The 18725-nt window shown below is 37.9% G+C and overlaps 1 protein-coding gene and 1 long non-coding RNA gene across 9 annotated transcripts in view; both read left to right on the top strand.

Annotated features, from left to right (window-relative positions):
* Positions 1-18725, top strand: part of LOC100117424 (major facilitator superfamily domain-containing protein 6) — a 380954-nt gene that overhangs the window by 19249 nt on the left and 342980 nt on the right. The gene's annotated exons all lie outside the window — the stretch shown is intronic.
* Positions 2431-5924, top strand: LOC107981560. The gene is made up of 3 exons (XR_004226447.2): positions 2431-2941; positions 3864-4238; positions 4362-5924. It is a non-coding gene; the product is annotated as an uncharacterized LOC107981560 (long non-coding RNA).

Genomic DNA, 18725 nt, shown 5'->3' with positions numbered 1-18725 from the left:
CAATAGGGTTATATATGAATTTTTGATACTCACTGCCATAAGCTAATATTCTTGCTCTATGTTTCTCAAAAGAAGCATTTTTTAATGAGGTTTTCATATACTTTGCACTCCCAATGTTACAATTAGACCAATGTATGGTAATGCCAGTTTTACGTTCAATATGTTCATGAATATTCAACGATTCTATACCTTCTATCCAGCATAGATACCCTACTTATTGCAACTCATTGTCTTCATGATCTCTCTCATTTATAAACTCTACGAGAATGCACTTATCGTTATCCACATTGCCCAGTTTGCTTATATCGTATTAACTTTCATTGGACATTTTTCTCACAATAAAATGTCTGCCAAGATTCTAACCGAAAATAATCAAGTAAGAAGTATCAAATAAAAAAAGTTTCCTCGAAAAAATGTATTATTGAAAATTCTCATTAACTTACTAATATAGTGAATAACGTCTTTTTCATATAAACAACAAAAAGTGAGATGCACAATGAACTGCAAAATTAAGTAGGTTAGGAACATCCTTTTTTTCAAAAGTTTTCTTTAAGAGAAAAAACGAGACGACCATGTAAACGAGGGACGCGGACAGACTACGCGGTACTACGGAATGGTCGGTGTTACTTGTCAGTAAGCGCCTATGCGTCATCTTCAGGCATGCTGTAGACCGTTTTTAATTTCCGTTCAAAGCACGGCACTCGGCACCCCCGCGATCGTCGGACCGTGTTTCTTTGCGATTGGCTAAAGTAAATAACAGCAAACTGTTTAATTCGAATTAATCAATTTTTAATTTATTTACTTTCGGCACACACTACCGAGTGCCTATAGGCGCTTCCGTACGGTACAGCGGTACAGTGAACGGTAGAGATGTGCGATATTTTGAAAAATATCGATATTACGTATCGATACGTATTACACATCGATATGAATAAAATATCGTACTTGAAATATCGATTTTTAAAATATTGATAAAATCGGAGCTTATCAAAAAAATAGTATTCTTTAATTAAAGTAAAGTGCAGATGTCAAATTATGTTTAGACAGATTTTTATAGAAAAGTACTGTTTATTTTATCAGGATTTACATGTAAGTTACCGTGATACACAAAAATAATCTAAAAATAGTTTGCTTTATAAACACCAATATTCTGTGGGCAAAGTTGCCAAAAATAATAATTGTTGGAAATGTTCCGGCGTCAGATTGCTTCTTTTTCTCAGTCAAAATTAATAATGCTTGAGAGAAAAGTCTCTCTGATGGTACATATGTTGCAATAACTGTTAAATAGCGTAAAGCTAATTTCGACAAGGCGGAATCTGGCATCCTGTTCCAGTATTTTATTGGATTTTGTGTTCTTTCAATAGGAGGCTGGGATAAATAATACCGAAATTCCTCTGGTATTCCGGAACGAGATTGCTTCGCAATTTCTTTAGCCTGTCATCTGTCATCAACACCAGCGCCCGATTTTTGGAACACGCACAGTAGCTCATGACTTTGACATCACTGCCCGCGAGTCGTGAATCTCGAATGACGCTGTGGCGCGAAATATAAATCGGACATTTTTTTTAATATCGGAAGCCGATATCTCCTGTAATATATCGATATTCCGATATTATCGGTGGAGAAAATATCGATAAAAATTATCGATATATCGCGAAGAAAATATGGATATTTCTGAATATCGATACATATCGCCCATCTCTAGAACGGTGTCGGTGGACCTAGAACATTCGGCAAAATAGAATTTTGTCTACAAAGCTTCGTGGTCAATGTGGCATAGCACTTAGAGCACATTTACATGTATGCGTATAACCTACAAAACACGCTGCACTGTATATATTGTAACAGTTAAAGAAAAACATATTATTTTTATCAATCATACAATTTTAAGATATTCAATGCAGAAATATTTATTTTGCTTACTGCAAACATCGTTTTGCCGGGCTTAGTGATTTTTCTTTATTTACAAATTTGAAAAGGTTAGTACAAATATTTATTTTTTATATATTATAGCTAAGTTAAATATACTAAACACAGATATATGTGACATGTTTTTATAAAGATTCCAGATTTTGCAATATTTTCAAACATGGGTGATGTACTAGAGATGGGCGATATGTATCGATATTCAGAGATATCGATATTTTCTTCGCGATATATCGATAATTTTTATCGATATTTTCTCCACCGATAATATCGGAATATCGATATATTACGATATATTACAGGAGATATCGGCTTCCGATATTAAAAAAAATGTCCGATTTATATTTCACGCCACAGCGTCATTCGAGATTCACGACTCGCGGGCAGTGATGTCAAAGTCATGAGATATTGTGCGTGTTCCGAAACTCGGGCGCTGGTGTTTCTGTCTCTCTCTCTCTCTCTCTCTCTCTCTCTCTCTCTCTCTCTCTCTCTCTCTCTCTCTCAGCCATAGGTGAGTTGCTTGTGTCTGAGAGAGACAGAAAAACGGACGCCCGGGTTTCGAAATTACGAACATTATATACTATATAGTCTATGCCTGTAGCATCACTGCGTAGTGCGCCAAGTTCGACAATCGACAGCACAAGTTCGACAGCAGCCAAACGAGGTGAGCCGTGCGATCAACGAGAACGAAAGTAAAATCTAAGACAAGAAAGACAAGAAAGTAAGAAACTATTTCTAAACGAAGACGACTGTGAGCCGGATATTTTCGAGTGCGTCGAGTCTAATTCAGTGCTTCCTAATACACGACTTCACCATTACGTGGAAGGCGGCTTACACGCAAGCAGGACACGGCCGACACGGGAGTACGAGACGGAGACGACGATCGCAACAAAGACGGCTCCCAGGCTGCGAAGTGCGAACTGCGTAAACAGAATTCCAAGAAATTTTAACCTTCAAAACGCAACTCAGAGCAAGCTGACCGAGGCTTCAAGAAAACTATGGATATAATAATAAGGTAAGCGATATATATGTAATCTTGATCTGCGAGAAATGTGAGTCAGCGGTCCACGTTTTAGCATGCATTAGGTAATTATTATTAGTTAGTTGTTTAACTATTTTTTTGTCTACAACCAATTCAAAATTGAAATTCTTAAATTTTTTGCAGATGAATAATGCAATAATAGATGATCTTTTAAAATATTTAGAACAACAGAAATATATTTTAATTTTATTAGAAAATCGATTATTTGATCAAAGTAATCTATATAAGCAAGATATTCTTGATATTGAATTAATATTGCAACGCAATGCAAAAACCTTACAAAATACTTTATTTTGGAGTTTTACTGCTAAAGTAAAAATGCAAGTTGAAGAAAATTTGTCACGCATAAAAAGTATCTTAAATACTTTGTTTGATTTTGATTCATACGACTTAGATGATACCATTTTAATTAACGGCAGCGACGTTAGTAGTGACGAGGAAGATTTTTAAAATTTTAATAATTGAATATTATAATAGGTATATCAATTACACTACTGGTTATTTATATGTTGTTTAAAAATCTTGAAAACAATATAACGTAATTTAATACTATTGTTCTTTCAGCTTATCAGTCTTATCGTTTGGTTGAGGTTGAGTCTTCTGAATGAATCTAAGATTACAATTAATCGTGTGCAGAGAATGATCCTGTCTCCCTTACCTTTCAAACTCTTCATATTTATATTTATCCAATAGTACGCATAGTATAGTTACCTAATTACCTAATTTTATTATTTTCATATTTCTAGAAACTACATTTTTTCTTTACAATCATTTTTTTTAAATCGCAGTGAAATCTCTCTCACGAGATAGTTGACTGGATATTTTTGTATTTATAAATTAATATTCAAAGTTTCTATGTACATAATATTAAAATTAAATTTTGTTTGTTATCTAGTGTCAAAATTCAAGAGTGACGTTTGGAAGTATTTTTGAAGGATAGACCAGTCGGAGTCGGAATGCTTAGTCTGCAATACCATCATTAAATCAACTGGCAATACAACAAATTTACGTGCTCACTTACGACGGCATCATCCAAAAGTCAATGTCAAAGTTCTGACAGGAGCAATTAAAAGAAAAGCTTCTGATGAGACAGAGGTAGATGAGGAATCGCCCTGTAAAAAACTGAACCTCAAGGAAAGTGACGAAGAAACAAAAAATTCGATCTCGAGGACGCCTACAACTCCTACGACCCCTACAGTTGCAACGCCGAAGCGGAAAAAATCTCAATTGACGGTAGATAGTATTTTTGAACATCAGCGATCATACGCAGGTAAATTATAGAATCATTTGAAAAAAAGACAGAATTGAACGTTATTTTAAAAATACAAATATGTTTATAAATATTTACAGTATACATTTATTTTTAATGATGGCATTTTTTATTGACTTTCAGATGATGGTGCAAAGGCTGCTGAAACTACGAAACGACTTATTTTTATGCTGGCTAAAGATAAGATGCCGTTATCCACAGTGGAAAAAGAAGGTTTCAAAACTTTCGTTAGCTATACGGTGCCTTTTTACAAAATTCCAAATAGGAATCAAATAACCGAGACAATGGAAGACAAGTATAAAGCACTTTCAAATAATGTGAAAGATATGTTTTCTAAACTAAATGATATAGTTTTAACAACAGATATCTGGACTGATACTGTAAATAACAGAAGCTATTTGGGTTTAACAAGCCATTTCATAGATAATGGTGCGTTAAGATCGATTATGATTGGAGTAATGGAATTGGACGATCGCCATTCAGCAAATAATATACACAAATGGTTAGATGAACTTCTTGCTCTATGGAAAGGTTGTAAGGAATCTGAACTCTACTACTCTTTGTCGCAAAAATCTGAACTGTACTACTCTCCACCGCAAAAATCTGAACTGTACTACTCTTCGCCGCAAAAATCTGAACTGTACTACTCTTCGCCGGAAAATCTGAACCGTACTACTCTTCGTAGGAAATCTGAACCATACTACTCTTCGTAGGGACCGACGAGACGGTCTCGTAATTCCTCTAAAGTATGGTATATATTCATGTTCAAGATAATTATTTATAAATTCTTTACTAATTGTTTTTTCACTAGTTACATTTTTCACTACGTTTTTTTTTAATATGTCAATATTAAAATCCCCAAATATACAATGGTTTTTAATATTTCTATGCTTGGACAAAATCTTTCTTACATTATTTACAAATTCCAACTTTGGTATATCATGGCAGCTGTACATTGCAGAAATCAAGTTAAATTCTTTTACTTTATTATTGTCTGATTGAGCGTTTTAATATCTTCTACTTCACATTCAAACTTGCTTATATCTTCGAAAATTGTGATCTTGATTCATTTTTGTTTTTTCCCTGGTTCTTAATCTTTCCGATATTTGTGTATTGATTGATGGTAGTGAATTCGTAGATATTCCCGACACTTTCTTTATCATACATTTAGCTGATGTTTTTTCTACTGTACCAACGTATCTTGGTAATGTAGGCTGTATAGTATAATCGGTGAGGTCAACAAACTTTTTCAACTTAGCTTGCGGAATTTGGCACTCGTGGCTATCTGTTGCTACATGTTCTATATTATACTTTGTCTTATACCTGCTATTGCTAAATCGCAATTTGCACATATAATTTTATTGACTTGACATTCTTTTGTTTTATGTTCCCCAGCACATTTTAAACAGATACCATTATTATTACATTTGTTACCATTGTGGCCAAACCTGCCACAATTGAAACATGATTTTACATTACAATAATCATAGATTTTACAGTTTTGATATCCAACAAAGAGTCTGTTCTTATTTTCTCCAAAATGCTGGTAAATTTCGCCAGGCATTTCTAAAGTCACTGTCTGCAGTTTAGTTCTACTGTTTTTGTAGAAGTTCAAGATAATACATTTTCTTTTAAAATTGCTAAAATTTATCTCATTTATGTCATTCTATATACTTTTGTCGTCCATATTTTCACAATTATCAATTCCAACTACTTTTACTTTAGGGTTCATTACTTATTCTTTGTTGACTTCACATGATTCTGACAGTTTTGCTTTAAGTAATTTATGTGCTTTACTAACACTTTCTTCATCCAAACAAATTATAATTACTTTATTCTTTTTCTTATTTACTCTTTTCGTCCGGATTGTTTTGTCTTTAATTAAATAGTTTGAAACTAGTTGATTTACTTTTTCAATATTTTCATTTTCTCAAACTTTTTACTATGATCTTAAGTACTCTTTTTAGCATGTTGTAATTTGTATCACTTGTGATAACTTCGGCAAAAGTTCTGCTTTTAACAATTGATTTATCGCTTTTCTGGTTTTCTAATAGTTGTTTCAATAATATGGTTTTTTTCTTTGAGTTCTTTGTTCAATTTTCTCAAGAGGCCATTTTCACGTTTTAAATTATCATCTTGTAGTTCATCCTCATTCTCATTTATTTTATTTTGAAGTTCTTTTAATATCTAATTTCTAATTTTTTTCTTTCATGTATCTTCACTTGACCAAGTAGAAGTCTCGCCTCATTACTCAGCGTTCTGCTATTCACTTTTAAGGTTAATTCTCTATCATCGTGTTCATTACAGATTCCAAGCACTGCACTTAGTTTAAGAGTTCCACCCAATCTTTCAAACTCACTTGTATGATATACACTTTCACAAATTTTGCACACCACAGTCTTAACAATTTGCGATTGATGACATTTATAAAAAATTTGTGCTTCGCTACGCGACGAACTTCCGCTCGCCACGGCTATCGTGACACGACGTGATTATGCGATTTATTTCGGCGGCTCAATTCGCGCTCGCTTAGCTCCCTATAAAAGGCCATGCGCGGCCTATCCTTATTCACTAGCTCCAGCGCAATTTAAGCGCACTAGTCTCTACTCAAGAGCAATTTACGCCTTAAGTAGAAATACTTCGAATTATTTAGATAGATTCAAAACTTGTAAAATTTCTTAGACTGTAAAATTAATAACGCAATTTCAGCGTATCAATTAAAAAAACTTAGTATGAATAAAGAATATTTTCTATGGTTATAAAATTATCTTGATTCGTTTTAGATGACGCAATTTAACGCACATCTAATAGCAAAATTTATATAATAAAAAAAATACTTGTTAATTTCTCTCAAATTGATAACGCAACTTAAGCATATCATTTGAAAATTCATGTACAATATAGATTATACTCTATATTTATAAAAATATCGCGATTCGCTCAAGATAACGCAATTTAATGCGTATCTAATAACAAACATCGTGTAACATAAAAAACGACTTGTTAATTTTCATTGTTAAATAAGAATATATGCAATATTTATGCAATATAAAAGAATTGACTAAATATATTAATTTTAACTTTAACATAACTTAAAGAAAGCTTATTATTGTAACATTTTCCCACTACCTGGTATCCCGGATCTCTATTCATACATACATATACGCAAATTTAGAATCAATTTTCTATTGCATGACCTGTCGTCATAATTACGACGCAGATCCGTAAATGTGCATTGCTCTTCTCTAACAATGTAAATTCATTTACGCGCATAGGATCGAGAAGAGTGGTGACCGTTTCATGAAGTGCGCGTAATATATGATGATGGCATTAAAATTGATTTAAAACGATCGAACAATGCCGATTTAATCGGATTCGAATGCATAAGTATTAGTATTCACTCAATCAAATCGTCTGTGTATTCTTTCAATTAATATGTATTTTGCTTCCTTCCTAAGGAAGCCTTGTAATAGAAATTTTTGGAGTTTATGTAAAAACACGTGGTAAGTGTGTTTTGATGCATTTTTAGTCGAAAAATGGTGTTTTTGGAAAATGTCCATACGTGTGTATGTGTGTGTGTGCGTATGTCTGTATCTCAGCTTCTACTCAGTGGATTTTAATCCACTAAGTCTCATTTTCTTTGTTTTTACTAGAACATAGTGGTAAAAAAGTCCGTTTTTACATTTTGTGTACGTGTTTTTTTATAGTGATTTTTTAGTTTTGATATTTTAGTTTTTTCTAATGAAGTTATTGGAAAAGTTAATAAAAGTAAATTGCTTAATATGTACCTGAAAGAGAATAAAATTACCTATCATTTTACTGCGGAAAATTGATATTATCGTTTGTTGTTCTTTTATTATACACCATAAAGCGCAATTTTTTAAAATTGTTTTAACTTAAAAACTAAATGTTGAATCTATTTAAAAAAAACATGATTTCTGAAAGTTAGTACCCAGTATTCCACTTCAATTTTAAGTTATTTTATGAGACAGATCCCGAGGAAAACATCAAAAACTGAAAAAAGGCGTTTTTCTACGTGACGCGATAACTGGAGTAAAAAAGCAATAATCAAATTCAAATTTTGGCTTTAGTTAGCATTATATAGTATCTTGATCCCTTTCTTTGGGCTGTTTATAAAACTAGTTAGTTTCAAAGATATTAAGCTTCAAAATTTTTTTTTCTCACCCTCTATACTATAAGTCGTTTTGCTTCCTCCTAGGAAGCTTTGTAATAGTAAAATTTTGAGTTTCGTCAAAACTTCTAGAAAATCCTTTTTGGTGTGATAGAAGTTCACGTGTTTTTAGAAAATGTCCGTATGGATGTGTGTGCGTGTGTGTGTGTGTATGTATTGTGACGGCCGAGTGCACGTCAAATGTCTAACGGCTAATCATGTACTAATTGTAATAAGATTATTGTTTCAGCAAGCTGCCAACGAGCGCCGAAACGAGTGAGAATGAGAAACGAAGCAAGATAGAGACAGAGAGAGTGAAAGCATAGGTAGCGCGGTTGCCGCCTGGCCGCACAGCGTTGGCGAGATATGACAACGATGTGCCGGCGGCCGGGAGAGCCGCGACTAGAGTTAGTCTCGCTGCGCTATCCACACGAGTAGCTCGCGCTACTACTATACGCGGGTTTGTTGTGAGTCCTGCGAGCATCCCGAGAGCGAACGATATTCGTCCGTGCGTTACCGACGAGTCGCTGCGACGCCCGTCCGAACTGTTGCATCTCCACGTCCGAGACTGGACCGCGTCCGTTGCGTCAAGTACTACTGCCACTACTGAGTTGTAAGTACCTGCACTCTCACTCTCTCATGTCGACGGGGTAATTAATATCTCTCGTCTCTCTTTATCGTTCGTCGAAGTGTGCGGCGTTTGCACCTTCGTGTATAGTTACAATTGAATATACATTTCCTTATCTAAACTTCTCGTGTGTTATTCCCTACGACCCGACCTACGCCGCCTCCGCGGGCTCGTGTAAAAACACGTGCATGATCTGAGTCGGCCGAGCCGTGCCTTCTGCACGCCCGACGTTAATTTACAATAAACAGGGCCCTTCTGGCCCTGGTTATAACACGGCAGAAAAGTATTAACCGAGTGTTATAGTATACCGTAATATTTCTGGAACTACTCCGTCAATATCATTAAAATTTGACATGCATGTATATTTTTGGATTCTGAATTCGGGAAAAACATTTATTTTTTATTTTTCTAACTATTTTTTTGGCCAATTTTTGATTTTTGAAAAACACTATTTTGCGTTTTTTTCAATCATCCCATCGTTACAAACAATTCATCTAATATGCATTTGAAAGAGAATAAAATTACCTACTTTTACCCGTTTGGTCCTCGGGATCGACCGCTTTGTTCGGCAGATAAAATGAAAAGGTGATTTTTTTTTAAATTCATATCTCTGAAACTAAACATCATAACCTAACGAAAAAAATCATGTCGATGGATCACGTGTCAAACTATACCCCATTAAAATTTCAAGTTATTTGAGTTTTTTTGTGCCCCGATTACGGAAGTAAAAAGGCTTTATTGCACTTGAGATTTTGGGAAGTAGATATTTTATGTGTCTTGGCTAAGTTTATTGCGCATCTTTCCCTATAGTTCTTAAGATATCAAGGTTTCAATTTATTTTTTAATTTTTTGATTCCTTATATCTCTAAAACAATGCAGTCAAATGCTTCAAAATTTTATTTGCTGATTCGCCATAAAAAAGCTATTTGCTGCTAAAATTTTAAATTTCGATTTCGTCAAGCGGTTCTCAAGTAAAGAGCTAAAAAGTAAAAACCAATTTTTCTCGAAACTTTTTCTTCCTCTTATAGGGGTGTCGTTGCACGTCGTTAAAGTCCCTCCCTATGAATTGTCCCTATGCAATATGTTTTGAGAGTATAATTATACGGCACAATATATATTTGTTTTTTATAGTAAAATTATACGTAAGTTTTTTTAGATTACAATCTTATTCTCTTAATACGATAACTTTATTTTTACAGAGTTATCCTTTCATCAATCTCTGCTTTTTCGCGATTTTGAGAGATTTTGATCGGATTTTTCTGATTATTATATATATTTTGCTATAAGAAAATTGCTCCTACAACAAAATAATTAAGCTTTGAAATATTTAAAATAGCATTCACATACTGTTTTTGAAAACAATATTTTATCTATTGGAACAATAAATTTCGTTTGAGGAAGCTACGTGCCAATGAATTGGCAGCGGTTTTGTCTACGTGACGCGATAACTGGAGTAAAAAGGCAATAATCAATTTAAAATTTTGGATTTAGTTAGCATTATATAGCACCTTGATTCCTCTCTCTGGGGTGTTTATGAAACCAATTAGTATCAAAGATATTAAGCTTAAAAATTTTGTTTTCTTAGCTTGTATACTCTATATAGGGAATTCTATGGAAAAAATGCCATTTTGTGGTTGGAGAAAACGAAAAAAACAAATGTTGGGGCACGCACCCGTAACTTTTCTTTTTCTTATTGTACATGTTTAGAACAAGGCAAACCCACGTTTCAACATCGAAAATAAAGGCACAGACAGAAAATGTATTCTAGTAAAATGAAAGAACGGAGAAAAAGCTCCAATTTAAAAAAAATGCGTTGAAAATGCGTTTGTGCCCTTATGCATTAGGTACATGCCATTGAACAATGGCTATTTTTCGACGAATTTGAAGGGCCTATAAAACAGTGTCACAAGGCACTTTTTCGATGTTGAAACGTGGGTTTGCATTGTTCTAAACATGTACAATAAGAAAACGAAAAGTTACGGGCTCGTGCCCCAACATTTGTTTTTTCGGTTGCTCTAACCAGAAAAAGGCATTTTTCCCATAGAATTCCCCATATAACTGAAAACTGCATCGCTTAGATCTCAGCTTCAATTTAATGGATATTAATCTATACCTAGGATTGTTTTTTTCTGTTTTTGTTTGACCAATTCGTTGACAACAAGATTTTCAGTTATGCGTGTGTGTTTGTTCGTGGCGATTTTTCGATCACTAGTGATTTCAGATGCGTTCCGCGAACTATCATTACCATTATAACTCGGAAACTGAATGTTGAACTTTTTTTAAAAACATCATGATCATATCATGATGATATCGAATGTTATTATAACTATAGACTACTTTAAATTTAAGTTATTTCATGGAGCATGTTCGGAGAAAAACGAGAAGGAGGAATTTTAACCCCAACGTGCAGAGTTCCTTTTTCTGTTTGTTTCTCTTTGGTAATCGGCACGCGTTATCGTGACAAATGTCAATTCTTGAGTAAGGCACCCACGTATACCTCCCGTATGATGGCAGTATGTGAGCCTATTTATAATAATGTGATTGCACAGTAGAAAAATACTTGAAGCTAAATAAATGCAATAAATGAATAAGAAATTGAATAATAAATAAAAAGTTTACAAATTTTCTTTTCGTACCGATGACATGCCATCAACTATATATAAAAATATTATATAAACAATTATAGCTATGCGAGAAAATAGAGAGAGACTTATAATTGATTATTTATATATAATTGATTAAAAATAATTTTATCTATCAAACGAAAAAGTACAAAAACTTTATAGAATTATATATGAAGTCAAAGCAATTCAGATATTAAAGCGATACATATTGTTGAAGGAAGCAACGTGGCAAAGAATTGGCAGCGGTTTTTAAATTGACTAGGATGTAACGGGGCCCGGTTTTGAGGGAGAAAACTTGGCAATATTAGATCGGATCACAATATCTTGTCGCAGCGGAGAACTCTCTCAACGCCTGCGATCTACCCGCGTTGCGACTCAGCTCCCTGTGAGAGCTGCTTCACGAACGTCGAGTTTGAACGTGTGGTATTTTTCCTCACTCTCCTTTGCAGATCCGGCTTCTCAGATTTGCATCGCAACTGCTTGTTGCAACGCCCGTGGAGGTGGCGGTATTCGCGATAGAAAGAAATTATGTATTGCGTCAAATCTTGTTTCTATACAAGCACGCGTCAAGTCACATCAATGTCAACTCGGCGTGGAGAGTATCTCGTGAAGCATACGTGCGCGAACGAGAAGGCCGCTACTCGATGCCGCTCCACCAAATTGCAAAGCTGTAAGTTGTATATGGGCTGGTATGGAGAGACTGGGCGTGGCCTAGAGTTACGTCACTAGTCCCGTGGCTGGCGCCAGTTGTTTATGTAAACAGAAGCTCATGTTTATATCAACAGTAGCTGATTAGGTTAATAAACATGATTTACGACCGCTATTGTCATAAACAGTCTGTCATCGATGGGTGACTTTTGTTTGTTTATTTATAAATAATTATAAATAATTTTTAAACAAAAGCTATATCACGCATACGATGCCAGCCCTCCCCCTTTTACTCAAGCAGACCCGAGCGCGACTATCTCTCTCTCTCTCTCTCTCTCTCTCTTTTGCTGTCTACTCCATACCGGCCCCGAGCTCGAACGCACGTGCGCGACTCTCGCTATACCAGCCCGTAACCCCCTTTCCTTTTACACTATAGTAGCCCGTGAGCTCTGACGCGGTGGCTCCAGCCGCTGCTGTACTGGACCCGCTTGTCTCTCTCTCTCTCTCTCTCTCTCTCTCTCTCTCTCTCTCTCTCTCTCTCTCTCTCTCTCTCTCTCTCCCCTCTCTACGCCATACTCGTGCGCGTCCGCCAAAGCCGCCGTCTACCTGTCGCTCGCGTATACCTGCTGTTTGGCTTTTATTGCCCTAGCGCCGGCTCTGATCCTTTCTGCACTGTAATAATATGTAACCTGTATGATTTCCTACTACACGGTGCGGCAAAGCCTACTATAAATTCCAGCTTTGGGGTTTATTGATGGGATTTGTACACATTAAAATAGAGAAACTTTTGTTTAATACACTCTTATATTTATTTAATAAAACAGTAAAAATTGAATACATGATATATTTATGCGCGCGTGTGTGTGTGTGTGCGTAGAACAATGAAGCATATTTACAGCTTAGAAACTAACGATAGGAGATGAATACAAAAAGTTATAGCGGAAACATAACGTCGTACACATCTTTTGCGATTCTGGCTAAGCCAAACGCATAGATTTCTGTTAAAACTACATCTAAAACGTCGACGCTTACAGTGGCGAAATTTAAGTTTGTCTTAACAATTTCGTCGATTTTATATTTATGAAGGGCGTAATACTGTTTGAACGAGTTTACATTTTTCAGAATTCCACGACACAGTTCAGCCTCTTCTCTTTTCAAAGCGTCTTTTATATAATCTAAAATTGAGTCCACGCGAGTGTCACATAATTGGCTGGCGATCCATTGGCACAAATTTTTAACACTGCTCTGTAGTAAACGCCGTAATACTCCAGGCCTATGGTTGCACGCTTGCAGTTTGATTTGTTAAGCGCGTACGTCGTCGAGTACAACAAGTTGCAGGTGATCAGCTTATTTTTCCAAGACTCGGCACTTGGTGCTGCTGAATCCATTGCAAAGATTTTTTACACACGAGGTCTACTTGACGAGAGTGTTCTTACGACTGATGGCTGGCGACTGCGCCACGACACCTTTATAAAGAATGGGAGGACAAAGAGCGAGCGTCAACGAGTCGCAGTTCTTTCTAGAAACGGCCGTTACAGTATTTACATTCCATAGTGAAACGAGACACGTTTGATATCGATAGAAGTTGTTTTGTTTAACGTTCAGATAACAAACATCCGGTCTTGGCTGTGCAGATCTGATTACAGTAACCCCGTCCTGTAGAACTCGTGTGTGGGAATGCGTTGACTCGATGATGGCGATGACGCATTGTTTTATTTTGCATTCTTCTCATGAGCCTTCGATAAAACTTAACGGCTAATGCGTCATTCTTGACAAAGTCTGATGAAAAAAAACGTAGATATTTTCGCAAAGAAATGCCACTACATATATGATACAGAAACATAATGCAGTGCTCGCCACATACTTTAGAGTCGACGCTCTGCACTTGTTTTTTATTGCAGTCGAATGGCGTGCAGTTTTTTCCGAGTCGATCAAGATGATGCTTTGATACGGGTGCAACTCCGTAACTGTCAAAGTAAATTCCGTATCCATTTTTATCTATGAAGATGGCAACCCAGTGTGATCCTGGCTGATCGGAGGTGTCGAGATTCGTTACAATAGCTGTCGGTGTGGATAGCAATTTCGGAACGTGATTAGCAGCGTAAACTCCTATTGAATCGGCTTTTAATCCTCTAATAGCTGTGATTATTTGACGCGTATTCATGATGATGGTGCATCTACGTACTATTCTTCTACCGCACCGTCTTTTTTCTCGTCAGCTTCTTTTTTAATGCCGTCCGCAACGTCGCTAGCACGAAATCTTTCGGGATAGTGATATCTCTCCATCTGCAGCCTATCGTAATCTAATATAGCTTGGTACATTACTTGGCTATTTATGTCGTACGGGTCGCTTCGATGAGGACTGGCAACGATTGAATGTATCCACCTTCTGATTTGATAGGCTCGACGCAGTGCGCAAAAATTTTTCTTGTTCTCGAATTTCTTGATACCGTGGCTGGTGCATAGCAAGACGTTAGGGAATTGCATAGAGAGTTCGTCAAACGAAGGCGCACTAAAATCTTCTAAATTGATGATTCTTCGAGCCACTACTTTTTCCAAAAACTTGGCTTTTGCCTGGCCACGCACGTATATACGGCGCGCGTCTTTCACCAAGTTGCACAGATTACGACGCAGATTCTTGAAGGAGATATCTCCGCCACTCTAAACCGTGTACATCGAGAGTGCAGTAATTATTCGTCTGCTGCATATCCGCGGATAATTCGGTAAAACTGCACGGCGCGCGAATGATCCAATGACCAACTATACGGCTCTGGAGAGATAAAACTCCGACTTCTTTGGGAGTAAATTTTTTATTTATATCCCGAATGCCTTGAATATCGATCACGTAGTCCGTCATGATGACGATGATGCTGTTGCTGCTCGAGTACGTTAGGTGCTGGCTGTTTTGAGAGGGAGACTAACTGCATACTGTCAACGCATTCGCCTTATGAAGCGCGAATCAAAAAAAATAATTAATTTTTTTGAGGCGCTGCGGTCGAGTGTGCGTGCGCATCAAGCGTTAAAATCCGTTACGATTTGGCGACTAGAGTCGATTTCCAGAACGTTGTCGTACTCTGCGTAAACGATACAGTTAATAGCAGTGAGAAGAGCTGTCTCAAATCTCACTTCTATGCGTATGCTACCCGAGCGCACGAGATTCCAATGTGTGGTACAGTGTGCCGATAAATCAGGAGTGAGATCGAAGGCCGTCAAAAGATTGCCTTTGTAATAGTTGTAGCGATTGATGCCAAAACCTTCGTTGAGAAAATGCACGCCTGTGCCCGTGTAAAGTGTTTGAAAAGCGTCAATGTAGAGTTTGTCGAGACCCGTGAAACGTGGCTGCAAAGGTTTGCTTGGAATTTGTACGCCGTCGACGTTGAGAGAAATATAATTTATAGAGAAGTGTTGAAAATTAAAAGGGTTTAACGCGCGGTTTCCGTTGAATGCTTTGTTTTCCACAAAGCCCAAGATTATTCTCTTCGGCAGCTGACCGTGTATAACGTTGTCGATCGAATCACCCAATATTCCCTAGTGAAGAGTAAACGACTTAACTTCGAATCTCGTTATGGGATATTTAGCCGTGGTTTTCGATAATGCTTGCACATGAGCCAGTAAAACTCCAGGACTGATTTTTACTTTGCAAACTATGAGTGTAGCTTCTTTGATGCTGAGTTTGAATTTTCCATCGGTTGTCGCGTCCATCAGACAAAAAGCATCCTTACTCCTCACTAGACGTACGCGCATTTCTACGCCATTAATCAGCATTTTATCCTGATTAAATAGGTCGTGATGTAGATGTTCAATCATGTCAAAGTATCGTCGATTCTGTGTAAAATATTTGCGATTTTCCAGCCCTTTGTTCACGATCATAGGTGCTGTGGCAGTGCTCACCGCATTAGCTGGCGAATCGAAACCGCCGCTCGTGTCACAGACTCGCTGTAAGATGTGACTCTTTAGAAGCCGGAGTGTAGTTAAGAAGCGTCTCGATGTACGCTCTGTAAGGATAGGCGTTATTAGGCGGCGAAACAATTTTCTGATTGAAAAAAACGTCAATCTGATTGAACATTGAATGCATGAAATTGTTGATCAGTCCGACTTTAAGCTCTTCGGTCGTTGCGGTAGCCTCGTCAGTGGGTACAATTTTAGCTTGAACATGAAGCATAGTGTGAGCCAGATCAAAGTAATGCTCGCTACCTGCCGGCACGACAAATTCCAATGGTGCGTCGACATCGTCGCTAAGAGACGACACAGGCTTATAATGCAGAAAGCTGCTGCTTTCAATGGACGTTTGGGTGGCTGAAAGCGTGAAAAGATCCAGCTCGCTGGACATGAATTCCGTCGAGTGAGAATGTAAAAATGCCATTGTTACCCCAAACTAAATACGCCTAGGACCAAAAATATCCGTAACACTTCTCAAACTCTGCTGATGCTGCTACTGAGTACTTCTCTTTTTAGGCCTCTTCTTCGTTTTTCTCGTGACTCTCTTCTTCCGTCCTGTCGTATGTTGTTTGCGTTTTTTGCTAGAGCCGATTGTACTCGATGTACGTGCTATCTTTTCACGAGCTTTTCTCTTCAATTTGTTTCCAGACTCTTTAGTACGATATTTGAACACCTCCTTGAAATTCGAGCCGTTGTTTGCAATGTCGTCCAACACGTTGATGCCTGTGCGCACAGCCACTTTGTCCACAGCTCTGGCACCGGAAGCGATGTACGGAAGAATTTTGCGAAATAAACCTCCGAGCCACGCACCTACACCTCGTCCGCGCTGATACGTTGAACCGGAATAGACGTGTCTCACTCCTCCACCGCCTACTTGTTTGTTATAGTAGCGCATGTAGTGACTCATCATATCATAGCGTTGATATTTCTCTCTCTCTCTCTCTCTCTCCCTCCTCTCTCTCTCTCTCTCTCTCTCTCTCTCTCTCTCTCTCTCTCTCTCTGGTGAGTCGCTTTGACAGCTTTTCATTCTGCTCCTACTTTCGCACTGCTTTTCTGCCGCTTCTTGCCTTCGGGCCCTCTTTTGTTGTAGATTGTTGCACGCTCTTTTTTGCAACCTTTACGATGACATATAAATCGCTGAAGGTTGCAATTTATTTTCAACATCTTTTCTGCACAAACTTTCTGCACGGCTTCTAAACTCAAAATCTACTCGGCTCGGCTTGGCTTGGTTTCCCGCTCGCACGGCGTCTGTCTCGGCTCCTAATCAACATCGAGGAGACATCTACCGCATCGAGGGAGAACTTCTAAGGCGTCTGCACATTGTTTGAGGTCGGTGCTTTCTCGCTCTTTACACTAACGCTCCATCTAGCCGTAAGAGTTTTAACAACGACTCTACCACTTGAGATCTGGAAAGAGCTGGAGAAACTTGGAATTTCTGCCACCAAGGCCCCCTTACCATCTAGATTCACCACAGATGAACTCAACACGCATTTCAGCGCGATCTCAAATGATCCGCTGGCTCCTGCTGTTGAGGATTATCTTGCTACCCTGGAAAGTCTTGACCTCCCGGAACATTTCGAATTCAAACCTATAACGGAATCGGACGTGTTGGCTGCGGTATCGCACTTTGACACTCAGGCCAGGGGGAGCGACGGCATCCCACAGGTTGTCGTCTCAAAAGCTTTGCCGGTTCTTGCTCCCTTACTAAGTCATATTTTCAACCTGTCCCTTAGCGAACCCTGCTTCCCATCTGCCTGGAAAATGTCACTTGTGCGCGCACTCAACAAAGTCAGCTCACCAACAGCCCTGACTGATTGCCGTCCGATTTCACTTCTCTGCTTTCTCTCCAAGGCTCTGGAGTGGCTAGTGCATAGGCAAGTCTCAGAATACCTTGAATCAAGGCTATTACTAGATAATCTTCAAACAGGCTTCCGCACTGGTCACAGCACTCAGTCTGGCCTAATTAAGCTAACTGATGATGCCAGAGCTGGGATAAACAAAAAGAAAGTAACACTACTCCTTCTCTTTGACTTTAGCAAGGCGTTTGACACTGTGTGTCACGTCAGGCTCCTGAGAAAGCTATCCACCTTCGGCTTCTCAAAGCAAGTCATCCGCTGATTTGCCTCCTACCTCTCTGGTAGAGAGCAGGCCGTCGTTGGTGACAATAACGAACGTTCTTCTCCTCGGCGTCTCAACATCGGCGTTCCGCAGGGGTCCGTTCTGGGTCCACTGCTGTTTGCATTGTACATCAATGACATCGGTTTCTGCCTTGATACCGATGTTTTCCATCTCATCTACGCGGATGACTTGCAAATTTACAGTCAATGCCACCTCGAAGAGCTCAATTCTTTATCAAACAAGATGAGTGCCAATGCTGAGAGGATTACTGGTTGGGCTGAACAGAATAAGCTAAAACTTAATGTTGCTAAAACTAAAGCAATTGTCCTGGGCTCTCCCTACTACATAAACGCATTACC

Source organism: Nasonia vitripennis, assembly GCF_009193385.2.
Source record: "Nasonia vitripennis strain AsymCx chromosome 1 unlocalized genomic scaffold, Nvit_psr_1.1 chr1_random0012, whole genome shotgun sequence".
Classification (NCBI taxonomy): Eukaryota; Metazoa; Arthropoda; class Insecta; order Hymenoptera; family Pteromalidae; genus Nasonia; species Nasonia vitripennis.
The sequence above is the reverse complement of the archived record's forward strand: the minus strand, read 5'-3'. Positions and strand labels throughout refer to the sequence as shown.